The sequence below is a fragment of the Bombina bombina genome, chromosome 2 (genome assembly GCF_027579735.1).
Source record: "Bombina bombina isolate aBomBom1 chromosome 2, aBomBom1.pri, whole genome shotgun sequence".
NCBI classification, from domain to species: domain Eukaryota; kingdom Metazoa; phylum Chordata; class Amphibia; order Anura; family Bombinatoridae; genus Bombina; species Bombina bombina.
Genome location: NC_069500.1, coordinates 1166363023 through 1166384191, shown reverse-complemented (window position 1 = coordinate 1166384191; position 21169 = coordinate 1166363023). Strand labels below are relative to the sequence as shown.

Below are 21169 nucleotides of genomic sequence, written 5' to 3'. Positions count from 1 at the left end.
TGACTAGATGTGTTCAGTTAGCTGCCAGTAGTGCAATGCTGTTCCTTCAGCAAAGGATAACAAGAGAATGAAGCAAATTTGATAATGGAAGTAAAATGGAGTGTTATTTAAAATTGCATGTTCTATCCAAATCATGAAATAACATTTTAGGGTTTCCCATCCATTTAAACATATGCTACTTGGACCTATACTTAAAGTATATACCAATTTCCATATAACTACATGTAATAGACCCTACTACCGGTATAAAGAAGAATATGCACAGATACTGATTTAAAAATCCAGTAGAACATCTTTTTAAAACTTACTTAGAAGCACCCAGTTTAGCTCTGTTGATGAGATTAGGCTAGGACATCCAGTGAAAGGGGCAGGAGAAACAGGAGTCTGAAAATCAAATGGGCTATATAAATAGATCATCTACAAAACATTTATGCAAATAAAAATCTAGTGTACAATAGTGCAAGTAACTTTTAATTGACTCAGCCTCTGTCATCAACTGTCTCTCTACTACTTGTCACTTTTAAAATCTTTGAATGGATTATTTACAAATGCATATGACATATTACATCAGATCAGATAACTTGGTACCCACACTTGCCACACACTTGACCTTGGGTAACAAGGCATTGCACCCATTTTAATTTTCAACTGGCAAAACATTAAAGCTCACAGTATGGTTTAGCTATACACTATTCTAAAGATAAACTTGAGTTAAAAAAAAAAGTTATTTGCAACGTTAAGCAGCAACTCTTAAAGAAAATTGTAAATGGGCAGAGTACGGATTAACCTGGCCTGCTTCAAATAACTGGGGGATACACTATATATCAATCATAGGTCAATTCAAGGAAGACTGCAAATACATCCCATCTTTTGCATATTGTCATGAATAATTTAATTCAGGAGATTAAAATTTTAATACAATTCTTGGAGGAATCTTGGGAGTCATGGGGGGTACTGGTGAAGTATATGGGTACATTTGGCTGTAATAAAAACACACACACACACACACATGTATATATATATATATATATATTAATGTTTAATGTAAATAGATTCTACATTAAAAAATATTTCTGCATAATTATTTATTTATAAAATATTGATTCCATTCCACATCCTATTATTAGGAAGTTTCTCTAATGCCTGAAAATATGTCATGGTACTATCTTCTTTTATGTATTATTTTCGTAACAAAAACATATAAAAGGGTAGAGCACAACATTTGCAATTGGACCTTTGTATAATTAGTTGTAATGCAATTAATATATTAAACGCTGAAAAAAATGGTAATTTCGGCGTTAAAACAGCACCGCAGCTATTACAAGTCTTGTCGGTATAGCTGTACCACAAGCCTTTTAAGCCTGTAACGCAACGTCAGTCCCGCACATAAAAAATACGTTTTTTCATGGGACTTCCATAGCGCAGCTATTACAAGTTTTGCGGTGCGGCTAAAAAGCTTGCGTTACAGCCTATACCGACAAATCCGTTTTGCAATCTGAGACCAGTAGTTATGAGTTTTTAACACAACAAAACTGTTACATAAAACTTATAACTAAAGTGTCACAAAGTGCTCTAAACACCCATAAACTACCTATTAACCCCTAAACCAAGGCCCTCCCGCATAGCAAACACTATATTAAAGTTATTAACCCCTAAACCGCCACCCTCCCGCATCGCAAACACTATTTAAATATTATTAACCCCTAATCAGCCGTCCGCCCACATCGCCCCATTATACTAAAATTATTAACCCCTAATTCCGCCTCCACTATAATAAACCTATTAACCACTAAACCGCAAGCCCCCCACAACAAAACATACTAAATAAACCTATTAACCACTAAACCGAAAGCCCCCCACATCGCAATAAACTAATTTAAACTAGTAACCCCTAAACCTAACGCCCCCTAACTTTATATTAAAATTATAATTTCCCTTTCTTAAATTAAATTAAAACTTACCTGTCAAATTTAAAAAACTAACAGCTAGATTACGAGTTTTACGTTATGAGTGAAAAAGCATTGTTATGCTTCATAACGCTGCTTTTTCCCTAACACTGCTATTACAAGTCTTGCAGGTATAGGTGTACCGCACACCTTTTGGGCCGTTACGCAACGTCAGTACCGCACTTTTAAAAAAGTCCTTTTTCAATGGGACTCCCATAGCGCTGGTATTATGAGTTTGCATGGGAGGCCAAAAAGTGAGCGGTACACCCTATACTGACAAGATTCATACCTCCATCTAAAGTCAGTAGTTATGAGTTTTACATTGTACTTTAAAACTCATAACTAAAGTGATAAAAAGTACACTAACACCCATAAACTACATATTAACCCCTAAACCGAGGCCCAGAATCGCAAACACTAAAATAAAATGATTTACCCCTAATCTGCCGCTCCGGACATCGCAGCCACTAAAAAAAATTATTAACCCCTATTCCTGCCGCTCCCTGACATTGTTGCCACTGTAATAAACCTATTAACCCCTAAACCACCACCCTCCTGCATCGCAAACATTAAAATAAAATTATTAACCCCTAATCTGCCGTCCGCTCACACCGCCGCTATAATAAACCTATTAACCACTAAACCGCAAGCCCCCCACAACGAAATATACTAAAATAAATTAATAACCCCTAAACCTCTGACCTCCCACATCACTAACTCTACATAAATATATTAACCCCTAAACCTAACGTAACCCTAAGCCTAAATCTAACCCTAACGTAACCCTAAGCCTAACACCCGCTAACTTAAATATAATTAAAATAAATCTAAATAAACTTTACAATTATTACCTAAATAATTCCTTTTAAAACTAAATACATACTTACCTGTAAAAAAAAACCTAAACTAGCTACAAAATAACTAATAGTTATATTGTAGCTAGCTTAGGTTTTATTTTTATTTCACAGGTAAGTTTGTATTTATTTTTACTAGGTAGACAAGTTAGTAAATAGTTATTAACTATTTACTAGCTACCTAGTTAACATAAATACAAAGTTACCTGTAAAATAAAACCTAACCTGCCTTACACTAAAAACTAACATTACAAAAAATAAAATAAATTAATAAAATACAATTTACTAAATTACAAAAAATAAAAAAATAAATTATCAAAAATAAAATCGAATTACACCAACCCACCCAAATAAAAACTATCTATATAAACCTAAGCTAAACATTGCCCTGGAAAGGGCATTTGGATGGGCACTGCCCTTAAAAGGGCATTTGGATGGGCACTGCCCTTAAAAGGGCATTTAGCTCTTTTACATTGCCCAAAACCCCAACTTAAAAATAAAACCCACCCAAAAGACCCTTAAAAAAACCTTACACTAACCCCCAAAGATCCACTTAGAGTTATCGAAGTCCGGACATCCGTCCTCATCTAGCCGGCGAAGTCCTCATCCAAGCAGAAAGAAGTCTTCATCCAGACGGCATCTTCTATCTTCATCCATCTGGCGCGGAGCGGGTCCATCTTCAAGACATCCGGCGCAAAGCATCCTCTTCTTCTTATGGTCGTCGCTGGAAAATGAAGCTTCCCTTTAAGTGACGTTATCCAAGATGGCGTCCCTTACATTCCTTTTGACTGAAAGATTTATATTAGCCAATAGGAATTAAAGGGGAAAAATCCTATTGGCTTTTGCAATCAGCCAATAGGATTGAGCTTTCATCCTATTGGCTGATTGGAACAGCCAATAGATTGAGAGCTCAATCCTATTGGCTGATTGGATCAGCCAATAGGATGAAAGCTCAATCCTATTGACTGATTGCAACAGCCAATAGGATTTTTTCCCCTTTAATTCCTATTGGCTGATTGAAATCTTTCAGCCAATAGGAATGTGAGGGACGCCATCTTGGATGATGTCACTTAAAGGGAAACTTCATTTTCCAGCGACGACTTCTTTCTGCTTCGATGAGGACTTTGCTGGGTAGATTAAGATCGAAGAGGCCTCCTGGATGAAGACTTCTTTCTGCTTGGATGAGGACTTTGCCAGCTGTAAGTGGATCATCGGGGTTTAGTGTTAGGGTTTTTTAAGGGTTTTTGGGTGTGTTTTTTTTTTAGCTTAGGGTTTGGGCAATGTAAAATAGTTAAATGCCGTTTAATGGCAATGCCCATCCAAATGCCCTTTTCAGGGCAATGGTTAGCTTAGGTTTATTTAGATAGGTTTTTATTTGGGGGGTTGGTTGATTGGGTGGTGGGTTTTACTGTTGGGGGGGTGTTTGTATTTTTTTTCAGGTAAAAGAGCTGATTTCTTTGGGGCAACCAATGGCCCACAAAAGGCCCTTTTTAAAGGGCCATTGGCAGTTTAGTGTAGGCTAGGTTTTTTATTTTTATTTTGGGGGGGCTTTTTTATTTTGATAGGGCTATTAGATTAGGAGTAATTCATTTTTATTTTTGATAATGTGGTTTTTTATTTTTTGTAATTTAGTGTTTATTTTTTTGTAAGTTAGAAAATTGTATTTTGATAATTTAATTTATTTTATTGTAATGTTAGTTTTTAGTGTAAGGCAGGTAAGGTTTTATTTTACAGGTAACTTTGTATTTATTTTAACTAGGTAGTTATTAAATAGTTAATAACTATTTACTAACTAGTGTACCTAGTTAAAATAAATACAAACTTAGCAGTGAAATAAAAATAAAACCTAAGATAGCTACAATATAACTATTAGTTATTTTGTAGCTAGTTTAAGCTTAGGTTTTATTTTACAGGTAAGTATGTATTTAGTTTTAAATATAAATTATTTAGGTAATAATTGTAAGGTTTATTTAGCTTTATTTTAATTATATTTAAATTAGGGGGTGTTAGGCTTAGGGTTACGTTAGGGTTATGATAAGGGCTAGGTTTAGGGGTTAATATATATATTTAGTGTTAGTGATGTTGGAGGCCAGAGGTTTAGGGGTTAATAACTTTAGTATAGTGGCGGTGACATTGGGGGCGGAAGATTAGGGGTTAATAACTAATGTAGGTGGCAGCGATGTTAAGGGCGGCAGATTAGGGGTTAATAACTGTATGTAGGTGGCGGCAATGTCGGGCGGCAGATTAGGGATGTTTATACGTGGTTTTTATGTTAGGGTGTTAGGTTTAAACATAACTTTTTCTTTCCCCATAGACATCAATGGGGCTGCATTACGGAGCTTTTGTTTCTGCGATTGCAGGTGTTAGGCTTCTTTTTTGACGGCTCTCCCCATTGATGTCTATGGGGAAATCGTGCATGAGCACGTCAAAGCAGCGCTTGTATTTGGGTGCGGTATATCCACGCCACCATTTCGCCCACACAAGCCTGTTTTTTGTTAACCTGTAATAGCAGCGCTATAGGGAGGTGAAATAACGCCGCTTTTGTGGCGGTCATTAATTTCCCTATAGCGCTGAAAACCCGTAATCTAGCTGTAAGTTTAAACTAACAATTAAACTAATATAACTATTAAACTAAAATTAAACTAACTAACAATTAAATAAACTATATTACACATTAAAAAATCCTAACAGTACTCTAAAAATGACAAAGTATCTAATTACAAAAAATAAAAAATACTAAATTACGAAAAATAACAAACAAAATTATCAAAAATAAAAAAGAATTACACCTAATCTAATAGCCCTATAAAAATAGAAAAGCCCACCCAAAATAAAAAAAAACCTAGCCTACAATAAACTACCAATAGCCCTTAGTTAAACAGCTCTTTTATCTGTAAAAAAAATACAAAGACCCCCACCAACAGTAAAACCCACCACCCAACCAACCCCCAAAAATAAAAAAAAAACTAACTCTAACAAAAACCTAATCTACCCATTGCCCTGAAAAGGGCATTTGTATGGGCATTGCCCTTAAAAGGGCATTTATCGCTTTTGCATTGCCCTAAAAAGGGCATTTAGCGCTTTTGCATTGCCCTGAAAAGGGCATTTAGCTCTTTTAAGAACAGCCCAAACACTAAACTAAAAAAAAACTCTTAAAAAAACCTAACACTAATCCCTCTTTAGAAACTCACAGTTGCTGAAGTCCCGCTTGAAGGATCTTCATCCCGGCGGCTCCATCTTCATCCAGTCGGCTCCATCTTCATCCAGGTGGCATCTTCTATCTTCATCGAGACGGCATCTTCTATCTTCATCCCGGTGGAATCTTCTATATTCATCCCGGCAGCATCATCTATCTTCATTCCAGCGGAGCGGGTTCATCCTGAAGACATCCGGCGCAGAGCATCCTCTACATACGGTCGCCGCCGTATACCGAATCTTCAATGCAAGGGACTCAATTAAAAATGATGTCCCTTGCATTCCTATTGGCTGATTTGATTTTGGAAATTCAAATCAGCCAATAGGATGAGAGCTACTTAAATCCTATTGGCTGTTCAAATCAGCCAATAGGATGAGAGCTACTGAAATTCTATTGGCTGATTTGAACAGCCAATAGAATTTCAGAAGCTCTCATCCTATTGGCTGTTTTAAACAGCCAATAGGATCTCAGTAGCTATCATCCTATTGGCTGATTTGAATTTCCAAAATCAGATAAGCCAATAGGAATGCAAGGGATGCCATTTTGAATCGCGTCCCTTGCATTGAAGATTCAGTATACGGCGGCGGCCCGAATGAAGAGGATGCTCCGTGCCAGATGTCTTCAGCATGGATTCGCTCCATACCGCCGGGATAAAGACAGATGGAGCCGCCGGTATTAAGATGAAGGTGGAGCCGCCGGGATGAAGATGATGATGGAGCCACCGGGATGAAGATTGAGCCACCGGGATAAAGATCCTTCAAGCGGGACATCAGCAACTGTAAGTACCTAAAGAGGGATTAGTGTTAGTTTTTTTTTAAGGGTTTTTGGATGTTTTTTTTTTTTTTTTTTAGTTTAGGGTTTGGGCTATTCTTAAAAGAGCTAAATGCCCTTTTTAGGGCAATGCAAAAGAGCTAAATGCCCTTTTAGGGGCACAGCCCATACAAATGCCCTTTTCAGGGCAATGGGTAGATTAGGTTTTTATAGATATTTTTTTTTTATTTTGTAGGTTTGGGGGTTTGTAATGTTAGTGGGTCTTTGTATTTGTTTTTCAGGTAAAAGAGCTGTTTAACTTAGGGCAATGCCCTACAAAAGGCCCTTTTAATGGCTATTGGTAGTTTATTATAGATTAGGTTTTTTATTTTGGGGTGTTTTTTTCTTTAATGGGTATTAGAATAGGAATAATTGTTATTATTTTGGATAATTTGTTTGCTATTTTGTGTAATATTTTTTTTTCCTTTTGGGGTGGGTTTTTATTTTTACATTAGGGGTTGGGCATTTCATAAAAGAGCTTAATGCCCTTTTAAGGGCAGGAAAAAGATCCGAATGCCCTTTTAAGGGCAATGCACATACAAATGCCCTTTTCAGGGTAATGGGTAGATTAGGTTTTCATTTTTTTGTGTGTGTTTTTTGGGGGATGGGGGTTTGAATACTGTTAGGGAGTCTTTGATTTTCTTTTTTAGCAAAAGAGCTATTAACGTTAGGGCAATGCCCTACAAAAGGCCCTTTTAAGGGCCCACAAAAGGCCCTTTTAAGGGCCCTTGGTAGTGTATTATAGATTAGGGTTTTTTATTTTGGGGTGGGTTTTCTTTTTTTTTTAAAGGGTATTAGAATAGGAAGTATTTTTATTGTTTTTGATAATTTCGTTTATTTTTTGTAATGGTAGTTTTTTTATTTTTTGGAATGTTAGGTTTTAGTGTAAGGCACTTTAGGATTAATTTCACAGGTAAGTTTGTATTTATTTTAACTAGCTTACCTGTGAAATAAAAATAAAACCTAAGCTAGCTACAACATAACTATTAGTTATATTGTAGCTAGCTTAGGTTTTATTTCACAGGTAAGTATGTATTTAGTTTTAAAAAGATATTATTTAGTTACAGTAATAATTGTAACTTTAATTTAGCTCTATTTTTATTATGTTAAAGTTAGGGGGTGTTAGGGTTATGTTAGGTTTAGGGGTTAATATAGTTTAATTTAGGTTGTTGTGATGTGGGAGGCCAGAGATTTAGGGGTTAATAACTTTATTTAGTGGCAGCGATGTCGGGGAGCGGCGGAATATGGGTTAATAGATTTATTATAGTGTGGGCGATGTTGGGGTACGAGGGAATAGGGGTTAATAACTTTAGTAAAGTGACGGCGATATCGGGAGCAGCAGATTAGGGGTTAATAGAATTATTTAGGTGGTGGCGATATTGGAAGCGGCAGATTAGGGGTTAATACATTTATGTAGGTGTTGGGGATGTCGGAGCGGCAGATTAGGGGTGTTTAGATGTGGTGTTTTTGTTAGGTTAAAACATTATTTTTTCCCCCCATAGACATCAATGGGGCTGTGTTACGGAGCTTTTCATTCCTCGATCGCAGGTGTTAGGTTTTTTTCTAACCCGCTCTCCCCATTGATGTCTATGGGGGAAGCATGCATGAGCACATCAAAACAGCGCTTCTATTTTGTGCGGTATGGAGCTCAACGCAACCATATTGCACGCACAAGCAGGCTGTTTCAAAACTTGTAATGACTGCGCTATAGAGGGTTAAATAACGCAACTTTTGTTACATTCGTTAAATTCCCTATAGCGCGCATAACTCATAATTTACCTGAATGTGTGTGTGTTTATATATATATATATATATATATATATATATATATATATATATATATATATATATATATATCTGTTACATAGTACAGCAGAGTTAAGTAATAATATTCTGTCATGGACCTTAAATATCTCAGTTAAAATATCTAAACAAAAATTCATTAGTTAAATTTAGTTTAAAAACAATACCCTTGGAGTTACAAATAATTGAGGCCTAAGATTATAAAGGTGCTAATATAATTACCTCACCTAGGGCTAGATTATAAATAAAGCATAATTAGCTCTTCTGCTCATGCGCAAACTTTGCTAGACAGAGGCTTTTTGCTCACATCCAGTTGCGCTCGTATTGCAAGTTGAAAGTAAAATGTTTGTGCACTAGCGCTAACCCAACGCACAAAAAGCCAAACGTCGAATATTGCGAATACGTTAATATATTTCCCCCATAGACTTCAATGAAGTGTGAAAAGTGGGGAAAAAAACCTAACACCCTTAAACGGACGCTAACCCGATCGTGTTTACTCCAGTTCACTAACCCGACATGAAATATGAATATTTCACATTCCAATGTTCTTCACATAGCAGAATATGTTATATGTTCTATTTACTCTTAAAGGAAAACTGACCCCAATTTTTTCTTTCTTTCATGATTCTGATAGAACATTAGATTTTAAGCAACTTTCTAATTTACTCCTATTATCAATTTTTCTTCGTTCTCTTGCTATCTTTATTTTAAAAGCAGGAATGTAAATCTTAGCAGCCATTCCATTTTAGGTTCAGCACCATGGATAGCGTTTGCTTATTGGAGGCTTACATTTACCCACTAATAAGCAAGCATAATCCAGATTTTTTACCAAAAATGGACCAGCTCCCATAAATCACATTCCTGCTTTTTAAATAAAGATAGCAAGAGAATGAAGAAAAATTGATAAAAAGGGTAAATTAGGAAGTTGCTTAAAATTGCATGCTCTATCTGAATCATAAAAGAAAAAAAATGTGGGTTTAGTGTCCCTTTAAATACATATTTATATATATATATATATACTGTATGTATATATATATATATATATATATATATATATGATTTTTTTGGAATATATATATATATATATATAACAGCAATTTAAAATATGGGGAGGCGAAAAGTGAGTTTAAAATCCTCCACTAAATCCAAAATGTAGAGAAAATAACTCATTGTGTAAACCATTTAGAAATCTAGACAAGTCAGAAGCAAGTCTTCTGACTTGTCTAGAATTGTAAATGGCTTACACAATGAGTTATTTTCTCTACATTATATATATATATATATATATATATATATATATATATATATATATATATATATATATATATATATATATATATATAAAAAACACAGGAATGGACCGCACTCACAGACTGGACTGGGTACACATCCTAAGCCACTGTTAACTCCACAGCCCTGAACACTGACAGACAGCTGCAAAGTTCCCAGCAACCCAGGCAGTTAACCCCCGAGCAACCTGGGTGTCAGGTCCGCAGGGGAGCATTACAAACATTAACACAAGACACAAAAAACCCAGCACTCACTAGCAGATTCACAGCAATGTTTAAAAGCAAAACTGGGGGAAGTCAGTTACATTTGGCGCCAAAGGATCAAGCCCAGGACCACGACAAGGTCTCCCCCTTCCTGGGACCCTAACCAGCACCCACACAATGCATACTTCCAAACAAACCAACTGGGAACCTCCCAGGGTGACACAGGCTTTTGTAACCTCCCCTATGTAAATACAAAACACAGGAATGGACCGCACTCACAGACTGGACTGGGTACACATCCTAAGCCACTGTTAACTCCACAGCCCTGAACACTGACAGACAGCTGCAAAGTTCCCAGCAACCCAGGCAGTTAATCCCCGAGCAACCTGGGTGTCAGGTCCGCAGGGGAGCATTACAAACATTAACACAAGACACAAAAAACCCAGCACTCACTAGCAGATTCACAGCAATGTTTAAAAGCAAAACTGGGGGAAGTCAGTTACATTTGGCGCCAAAGGATCAAGCCCAGGACCACGACAAGGTCTCCCCCTTCCTGGGACCCTAACGAGCACCCACACAATGCATACTTCCAAACAAACCAACTGGGAACCTCCCAGGCTGACAAAGGCTTTTGTAACCTCCCCTATGTAAATACAAAACACAGGAATGGACCGCACTCACAGACTGGACTGGGTACACATCCTAAGCCACTGTTAACTCCACAGCCCTGAACACTGACAGACAGCTGCAAAGTTCCCAGCAACCCAGGCAGTTAACCCCCGAGCAACCTGGGTGTCAGGTCCGCAGGGGAGCATTACAAACATTAACACAAGACACAAAAAACCCAGCACTCACTAGCAGATTCACAGCAATGTTTAAAAGCAAAACTGGGGGAAGTCAGTTACATTTGGCGCCAAAGGATCAAGCCCAGGACCACGACAAGGTCTCCCCCTTCCTGGGACCCTAACCAGCACCCACACAATGCATACTTCCAAACAAACCAACTGGGAACCTCCCAGGGTGACACAGGCTTTTGTAACCTCCCCTATGTAAATACAAAACATAGGAATGGACCGAACTCACAGACTTGACTGGGTACACATCCTAAGCCACTGTTAACTCCACAGCCCTGAACACTGACAGACAGCTGCAAAGTTCCCAGCAACCCAGGCAGTTAACCCCCGAGCAACCTGGGTGTCAGGTCCGCAGGGGAGCATTACAAACATTAACACAAGACACAAAAAACCCAGCACTCACTAGCAGATTCACAGCAATGTTTAAAAGCAAAACTGGGGGAAGTCAGTTACATTTGGCGCCAAAGGATCAAGCCCAGGACCACGACAAGGTCTCCCCCTTCCTGGGACCCTAACCAGCACCCACACAATGCATACTTCCAAACAAACCAACTGGGAACCTCCCAGGGTGACACAGGCTTTTGTAACCTCCCCTATGTAAATACAAAACACAGGAATGGACCGCACTCACAGACTGGACTGGGTACACATCCTAAGCCACTGTTAACTCCACAGCCCTGAACACTGACAGACAGCTGCAAAGTTCCCAGCAACCCAGGCAGTTAACCCCCGAGCAACCTGGGTGTCAGGTCCGCAGGGGAGCATTACAAATATTAACACAAGACACAAAAAACCCAGCACTCACTAGCAGATTCACAGCAATGTTTAAAAGCAAAACTGGGGGAAGTCAGTTACATTTGGTGCCAAAGGATCAAGCCCAGGACCACAACAAGGTCTCCCCCTTCCTGGGACCCTAACCAGCACCCACACAATGCATACTTCCAAACAAACCAACTGGGAACCTCCCAGGGTGACACAGGCTTTTGTAACCTCCCCTATGTAAATACAAAACACAGGAATGGACCGCACTCACAGACTGGACTGGGTACACATCCTAAGCCACTGTTAACTCCACAGCCCTGAACACTGACAGACAGCTGCAAAGTTCCCAGCAACCCAGGCAGTTAACCCCCGAGCAACCTGGGTGTCAGGTCCGCAGGGGAGCATTACAAACATTAACACAAGACACAAAAAACCCAGCACTCACTAGCAGATTCACAGCAATGTTTAAAAGCAAAACTGGGGGAAGTCAGTTACATTTGGCGCCAAAGGATCAAGCCCAGGACCACGACAAGGTCTCCCCCTTCCTGGGACCCTAACCAGCACCCACACAATGCATACTTCCAAACAAACCAACTGGGAACCTCCCAGGGTCACACAGGCTTTTGTAACCTCCCCTATGTAAATACAAAACACAGGAATGGACCGCACTCACAGACTGGACTGGGTACACATCCTAAGCCACTGTTAACTCCACAGCCCTGAACACTGACAGACAGCTGCAAAGTTCCCAGCAACCCAGGCAGTTAACCCCCGAGCAACCTGGGTGTCAGGTCCGCAGGGGAGCATTACAAACATTAACACAAGACACAAAAAACCCAGCACTCACTAGCAGATTCACAGCAATGTTTAAAAGCAAAACTGGGGGAAGTCAGTTACATTTGGCGCCAAAGGATCAAGCCCAGGACCACGACAAGGTCTCCCCCTTCCTGGGACCCTAACCAGCACCCACACAATGCATACTTCCAAACAAACCAACTGGGAACCTCCCAGGGTGACAAAGGCTTTTGTAACCTCCCCTATGTAAATACAAAACACAGGAATGGACCGCACTCACAGACTGGACTGGGTACACATCCTAAGCCACTGTTAACTCCACAGCCCTGAACACTGACAGACAGCTGCAAAGTTCCCAGCAACCCAGGCAGTTAACCCCCGAGCAACCTGGGTGTCAGGTCCACAGGGGAGCATTACAAACATTAACACAAGACACAAAAAACCCAGCACTCACTAGCAGATTCACAGCAATGTTTAAAAGCAAAACTGGGGGAAGTCAGTTACATTTGGCGCCAAAGGATCAAGCCCAGGACCACAACAAGGTCTCCCCCTTCCTGGGACCCTAACCAGCACCCACACAATGCATACTTCCAAACAAACCAACTGGGAACCTCCCAGGGTGACACAGGCTTTTGTAACCTCCCCTATGTAAATACAAAACACAGGAATGGACCGCACTCACAGACTGGACTGGGTACACATCCTAAGCCACTGTTAACTCCACAGCCCTGAACACTGACAGACAGCTGCAAAGTTCCCAGCTACCCAGGCAGTTAACCCCCGAGCAACCTGGGTGTCAGGTCCACAGTGGAGCATTACAAACATTAACACAAGACACAAAAAACCCAGCACTCACTAGCAGATTCACAGCAATGTTTAAAAGCAAAACTGGGGGAAGTCAGTTACATTTGGCGCCAAAGGATCAAGCCCAGGACCACGACAAGGTCTCCCCCTTCCTGGGACCCTAACCAGCACCCACACAATGCATACTTCCAAACAAACCAACTGGGAACCTCCCAGGGTGACACAGGCTTTTGTAACCTCCCCTATGTAAATACAAAACACAGGAATAGACCGCACTCACAGACTGGACTGGGTACACATCCTAAGCCACTGTTAACTCCACAGCCCTGAACACTGACAGACAGCTGCAAAGTTCCCAGCAACCCAGGCAGTTAACCCCCGAGCAACCTGGGTGTCAGGTCCGCAGGGGAGCATTACAAATATTAACACAAGACACAAAAAACCCAGCACTCACTAGCAGATTCACAGCAATGTTTAAAAGCAAAACTGGGGGTAGTCAGTTACATTTGGTGCCAAAGGATCAAGCCCAGGACCACGACAAGGTCTCCCCCTTCCTGGGACCCTAACCAGCACCCACACAATGCATACTTCCAAACAAACCAACTGGGAACCTCCCAGGGTGACACAGGCTTTTGTAACCTCCCCTATGTAAATACAAAACACAGGAATGGACCGCACTCACAGACTGGACTGGGTACACATCCTAAGCCACTGTTAACTCCACAGCCCTGAACACTGACAGACAGCTGCAAAGTTCCCAGCAACCCAGGCAGTTAATCCCCGAGCAACCTGGGTGTCAGGTCCGCAGGGGAGCATTACAAACATTAACACAAGACACAAAAAACCCAGCACTCACTAGCAGATTCACAGCAATGTTTAAAAGCAAAACTGGGGGAAGTCAGTTACATTTGGCGCCAAAGGATCAAGCCCAGGACCACGACAAGGTCTCCCCCTTCCTGGGACCCTAACCAGCACCCACACAATGCATACTTCCAAACAAACCAACTGGGAACCTCCCAGGGTGACACAGGCTTTTGTAACCTCCCCTATGTAAATACAAAACACAGGAATGGACCGCACTCACAGACTGGACTGGGTACACATCCTAAGCCACTGTTAACTCCACAGCCCTGAACACTGACAGACAGCTGCAAAGTTCCCAGCAACCCAGGCAGTTAACCCCCGAGCAACCTGGGTGTCAGGTCCACAGGGGAGCATTACAAACATTAACACAAGACACAAAAAACCCAGCACTCACTAGCAGATTCACAGCAATGTTTAAAAGCAAAACTGGGGGAAGTCAGTTACATTTGGCGCCAAAGGATCAAGCCCAGGACCACGACAAGGTCTCCCCCTTCCTGGGACCCTAACCAGCACCCACACAATGCATACTTCCAAACAAACCAACTGGGAACCTCCCAGGGTGACACAGGCTTTTGTAACCTCCCCTATGTAAATACAAAACACAGGAATGGACCGCACTCACAGACTGGACTGGGTACACATCCTAAGCCACTGTTAACTCCACAGCCCTGAACACTGACAGACAGCTGCAAAGTTCCCAGCAACCCAGGCAGTTAACCCCCGAGCAACCTGGGTGTCAGGTCCGCAGGGGAGCATTACAAATATTAACACAAGACACAAAAAACCCAGCACTCACTAGCAGATTCACAGCAATGTTTAAAAGCAAAACTGGGGGAAGTCAGTTACATTTGGCGCCAAAGGATCAAGCCCAGGACCACGACAAGGTCTCCCCCTTCCTGGGACCCTAACCAGCACCCACACAATGCATACTTCCAAACAAACCAACTGGGAACCTCCCAGGGTGACACAGGCTTTTGTAACCTCCCCTATGTAAATACAAAACACAGGAATGGACCGCACTCACAGACTGGACTGGGTACACATCCTAAGCCACTGTTAACTCCACAGCCCTGAACACTGACAGACAGCTGCAAAGTTCCCAGCAACCCAGGCAGTTAACCCCCGAGCAACCTGGGTGTCAGGTCCACAGGGGAGCATTACAAACATTAACACAAGACACAAAAAACCCAGCACTCACTAGCAGATTCACAGCAATGTTTAAAAGCAAAACTGGGGGAAGTCAGTTACATTTGGCGCCAAAGGATCAAGCCCAGGACCACAACAAGGTCTCCCCCTTCCTGGGACCCTAACCAGCACCCACACAATGCATACTTCCAAACAAACCAACTGGGAACCTCCCAGGGTGACACAGGCTTTTGTAACCTCCCCTATGTAAATACAAAACACAGGAATGGACCGCACTCACAGACTGGACTGGGTACACATCCTAAGCCACTGTTAACTCCACAGCCCTGAACACTGACAGACAGCTGCAAAGTTCCCAGCAACCCAGGCAGTTAACCCCCGAGCAACCTGGGTGTCAGGTCCGCAGGGGAGCATTACAAATATTAACACAAGACACAAAAAACCCAGCACTCACTAGCAGATTCACAGCAATGTTTAAAAGCAAAACTGGGGGAAGTCAGTTACATTTGGCGCCAAAGGATCAAGCCCAGGACCACGACAAGGTCTCCCCCTTCCTGGGACCCTAACCAGCACCCACACAATGCATACTTCCAAACAAACCAACTGGGAACCTCCCAGGGTGACACAGGCTTTTGTAACCTCCCCTATGTAAATACAAAACACAGGAATGGACCGCACTCACAGACTGGACTGGGTACACATCCTAAGCCACTGTTAACTCCACAGCCCTGAACACTGACAGACAGCTGCAAAGTTCCCAGCTACCCAGGCAGTTAACCCCCGAGCAACCTGGGTGTCAGGTCCGCAGGGGAGCAGTCTGTGAGTGCGGTCCATTCCTGTGTTTTGTATTTACATAGGGGAGGTTACAAAAGCCTGTGTCACCCTTGGAGGTTCCCAGTTGGTTTGTTTGGAAGTATGCATTGTGTGGGTGCTGGTTAGGGTCCCAGGAAGGGGGAGACCTTGTCATGGTCCTGGGCTTGATCCTTTGGCGCCAAATGTAACTGACTTCCCCCAGTTTTGCTTTTAAACATTGCTGTGAATCTGCTAGTGAGTGCTGGTTTTTTTGTGTCTTGTATATATATATATATATATATATATATATATATATATATATATAAGCCAAAGGTAAAAGTCACTGTTACTGCCCTTTCCAAATCAGTTGTCTTGCAGACAAAAAACAAAGTCCGGTAAATATACGTTCTCTGTATCAAAGCAATATACCTTTAGCGAATATATGTATATATAAATTGCTTTGAACCACTTAAAACAGCTCGGCTGACCCCCTATATACGCCTGTGTAGATATCAAAAAGACATATCAGAGACTGAGTGTGCTTCAGAAAACCGGAGGCTTACGGGGTACAAGAAAGCGGTCAGAACCAGAGTATGCGGTACCTTTTAAATCTCGAACGTAAGAAAGTGAAGACCAGGACCAGTTATCCCAGACGGCGTAAGCGCCTTTACTCACCGCTCCTCTGGACCGCTGACCCCAAAATAACTCAGTCTCTAGTTAACCTCCGGAATTCACTTGTGTGCACTCGATGGTCTCCTCGGCAAAACTTCAGAGAGGCGTCCTACTATGCAGGAGGGGGCGTGACGTGCGTGCTTCAGCGTTTCGAATCCATACGCTGATCCTAATCGGCTATCGAAAACAGAGTTCCCATGAACCGGCTTCGGAGCTAAAGTCCCAGACCTGCTGTTGCTGCCCGGAATAATTGTAGTAAAGTAGAAAAAAGTTGCAAGCAGCAGTCTTAAAAGCAAATAGTCTTTATGGGAATATAGGATAAAAACACTCCATGGAATGGCACAAATGCATGCACAAACATTAGTCCGCTAACATGTTTCGGCCAGGGGCCGTAATCATAGCTAATGGACTTAGCACCTGTATACCTTAAAAAGCACCAGGATAACCCTGATTGGGTAAAAACAAAATCTCACATTGTGATGCTAGTTTAACTCTTTGAGTACTTTTACACAGAAATGTTATATTTCAATTCAGGATTTTCTTATTACAAGGAGCCTGTCACTAGAGAACCTTCCAATAACAAGAATGAGTGTATACAATAACATAAATGACAGCAGAATTATCAAATGAAAACTAATCAAAAGATTTTAAACAATAAATTTAACTATAAACTAAACCGCTGAAAATGCACACCTTAGTGAGCAACTACCAACCTACCAGATTGTGTAACATTTAGATTACAATACAATATGTAGCAATACATATGTAGAGATACTAAAGAAAATGCATAACAATATATAATCATAAGCTCTAAACAGTTGCATTATTTCTGTTTCAATGGTGGCACCATTGAAACAGAAATAATGCAACTGTTTAGAGCTTATGATTATATATTGTTATGCATTTTCTTTAGTATCTCTACATATGTATTGCTACATATTGTATTGTAATCTAAATGTTACACAATCTGGTAGGTTGGTAGTTGCTCACTAAGGTGTGCATTTTCAGCGGTTTAGTTTATAGTTAAATTTATTGTTTAAAATCTTTTGATTAGTTTTCATTTGATAATTCTGCTGTCATTTATGTTATTGTATACACTCATTCTTGTTATTGGAAGGTTCTCTAGTGACAGGCTCCTTGTAATAAGAAAATCCTGAATTGAAATATAACATTTCTGTGTAAAAGTACTCAAAGAGTTAAACTAGCATCACAATGTGAGATTTTGTTTTTACCCAATCAGGGTTATCCTGGTGCTTTTTAAGGTATACAGGTGCTAAGTCCATTAGCTATGATTACGGCCCCTGGCCGAAACATGTTAGCGGACTAATGTTTGTGCATGCATTTGTGCCATTCCATGGAGTGTTTTTATCCTATATTCCAATAAAGACTATTTGCTTTTAAGACCGCTGCTTGCAACTTTTTTCTACTTTACTATATATATATATATATATATATATATATATATATATATATATATATATAGTAGGCAAATAGTAATTTCAGGCAAATAGCTTTTTCCTAGGCAAATAGTTTTGGAAACTTTGTTTAACCTTTAAAACCCATTCGCCTTGGCAAAAACCTTTTGCCTATCTACTATTCTGGCAAGTAGTTTTCAGAAAGTCAAATTATTCAGAAAGTTAAATTAGCTGTGCACATTTTTTTCTGCTTTAACCCCGCTCACCAATAGGTTCCCAGACACCTTGAGAAAGTGTTCCCTGCTTGCCAATAAGTTTCCAGGACCTCCCGGAAAGTGGCCCTTGCTTGCAAAAAGTGGCCCCTGCTTTCCAATTGGCTCCCAGACATCCCATAAAGTGTCCCCTGCTCGTTAATAGACTCCCATGTAACTTGAGAAAGTGTCCCTTGCTTGTCAATATTCTCCCAGACCCCACCCGGAAAGTAGCTGCTGCTAACCAGTAAGCTTCCAGGCACCTCAAGAAAGTGGCCCGTGCTCACCAATAGACTCCCAGCCCTCCTGGGAAAGTGCCCCCTGTTTGCCAATATATTCCAAGGCACCCTGGAAAAGTGTCTCCTGCTCACCAATAGGTTCCTAGGCACCCTGGAAAAGTGGCTCATACCTGCCAATAAGTTCCTATGCCCCCTGAGAAAGAGAACCCTTCTCACTATTAGGCTCCCAGACAACCCTGGAAAGTGGCCCCTGTTTTCCAATATGCTCCCAGACATCTCAAACACGTGGCCCCTGCTTGCCAATAGGCTCACAGGCACCCTGAGAAAGTGGCCCCTGTTTGCCAATATGTTCCCAGGTATCCTGGGAATGTGGCCCCTGCTCACTAATAGGCTCCCATACACCCCAGGAAAGTGGCCCCTGTTTGACAATAAGCTCCCATACACCCTGGGAAAGTTGCCCTGCTTGCCAATAGGCTCCCAGACACTCTGGGAAAGTGACCCCTGCTCACCAATAGGCTCACAGGCAGCCTGAGAAAGTGGCCCCTGCTTGCCAATAGGCTCTCAGACACCCCAGGAAAGCAGACCCTGCTTGCCAATAGGCTCCTAGGAACCCCAGGAAAGTGGCCCATAGTCACCAATAGGCTCCCAGGCTCCCCTGGTGAGGTGGCCCATGCTTGCCAATATGTTGTCAGGCAAACTGCGAAAGTGGCCCCTGCTCACCAATAGCCTCACATACACCATAGTAAAGTGGCCCATGCTAGAGAATATGCTCCCAGGCACCTCAGAAAAGTAGCCCCTGCTTGCCAATAGGCTCCTAGGCACCCCAGGAAGGTGGTCTCTACTCACCAGTAGGCTCCCAGGCACTCCAGGAAGTGGCCCTTGCTCACCAATAGGCTCCCAGGCATCCCAAGAAAGTGGCCCGGCTCACCAATAGACTCCCAGGCACCCCAGGAAGGTGGTCTCTACTCACCAGTAGGCTCCCAGGCATCCCAAGAAAGTGGCCCGGCTCACCAATAGACTCCCAGGCACCCTTGGAAAGAGGCCTCTGCTCACCAATAGGTTCCCAGGAACCCGGCAATGTGGCCCTGAAATTACCCTTTGCCTGCCACATGTATGTATATGTATATATATATATATATATAAATATATGAAATAAAGGTAAGCGCACACTGCTCCTTTCAAAAGTGATTGTAATCCTTGATGTTTCAGGGAAACTCTCCCCTAACCTGACTTAGGGGTTAAGCGAACGCAATTACTTTCAACTCGTAATACGCACGCTACTTCTAACGCACAAAGAACCGTGATATACCACTTATTTCTTGCACGCAACAGTTAGCGCACCACTTGTAATCTAGCCCCTATTTTGGACACTACTAGAGTGATGATAAAATTGAATCCAAGAAAAAAAAACCTTACATATATATTTTTGTGTGTAGTGGATTATCATCATTATTATTATCAGTTATCAGTGCCAACAGATTCAGCAACGCTATAAAGATAGGTATGATATGCAAGGTAGCATTTATGGGAGACAAATTGGTAGAGGGCCCTGCCAAGAGTTGCACTGTTGTAAATCAGCTCTCTTGAAGGTGATCTACAAAACAGCTGGGCTTGTAGGCTTACATTCTAAGGGGGTTCAAGGGGATGACAAAAGGAGGATTGCAATATTAATTTTACAGTGTGGTGTAAAAATGGTGCAATTTTGTCACATAAAATCCACATAGAAAAGAGCTTAGACTGTGTGATTTCATAATACTAAACATAAATTATGGGAACGCGAGTAAACACTCTCAGGAGTGAAGTGACTGCATTTGAGATTATGTGGAATTCACACACTAATATCAAAAATGGAATGGAGTGTTTAAAGGGACACTCAAGTGAAAATAAACTTTTATGATTCAAAAAGTGCATGCAGTTTTAAGACACTTTTCAATTTACTTCCATTATCACATTTTGCACAGTCTTATGATATAAATACTTTGTGGGGAACAAGATCCTACTGAGCATGTGCACAAGCTCACAGGATATACGTATACTTGTCTGTGATTGGCTGATGTCTGTCACATGATACAGGGGTCCGGAAAATGTGATAAAAAATTGTCAGAAAAAAAAAAATCTGCATCTTATTTGAAATTCAGAGTAGGAATTATATCATTGTCTTTATAGTACACACTTGTTAATTATGCAATCCTACTACATTGAGTGGTCCTTTAAGGTTTATTTTTAAGATTTCTGGGAAATTTATTAAAAAGACTTAATGTACGCTCAGCTGCTTTAACTAAAGCAGACAGTCTATATCTTGAAGTTTTAGTTTTCACGAAGAAGCTAAATACAATGTATACCCAAGAATAATAGTGATTTTACATTTCTATTGCCTTAATGAGTCATACTTTATGTTATTTGTTTTCAGATCAGGATTTTGCTTAGCATCCAAAAGCTTTATAAACTGACAGGTGCATTGACTAACACCTTA

The 21169-nt window shown here is 41.2% G+C and overlaps 1 pseudogene; it reads right to left on the bottom strand.

Annotated features, from left to right (window-relative positions):
- LOC128647459 (connector enhancer of kinase suppressor of ras 2-like) overlaps positions 1–21169 on the bottom strand; it is a 75627-nt pseudogene that overhangs the window by 19100 nt on the left and 35358 nt on the right.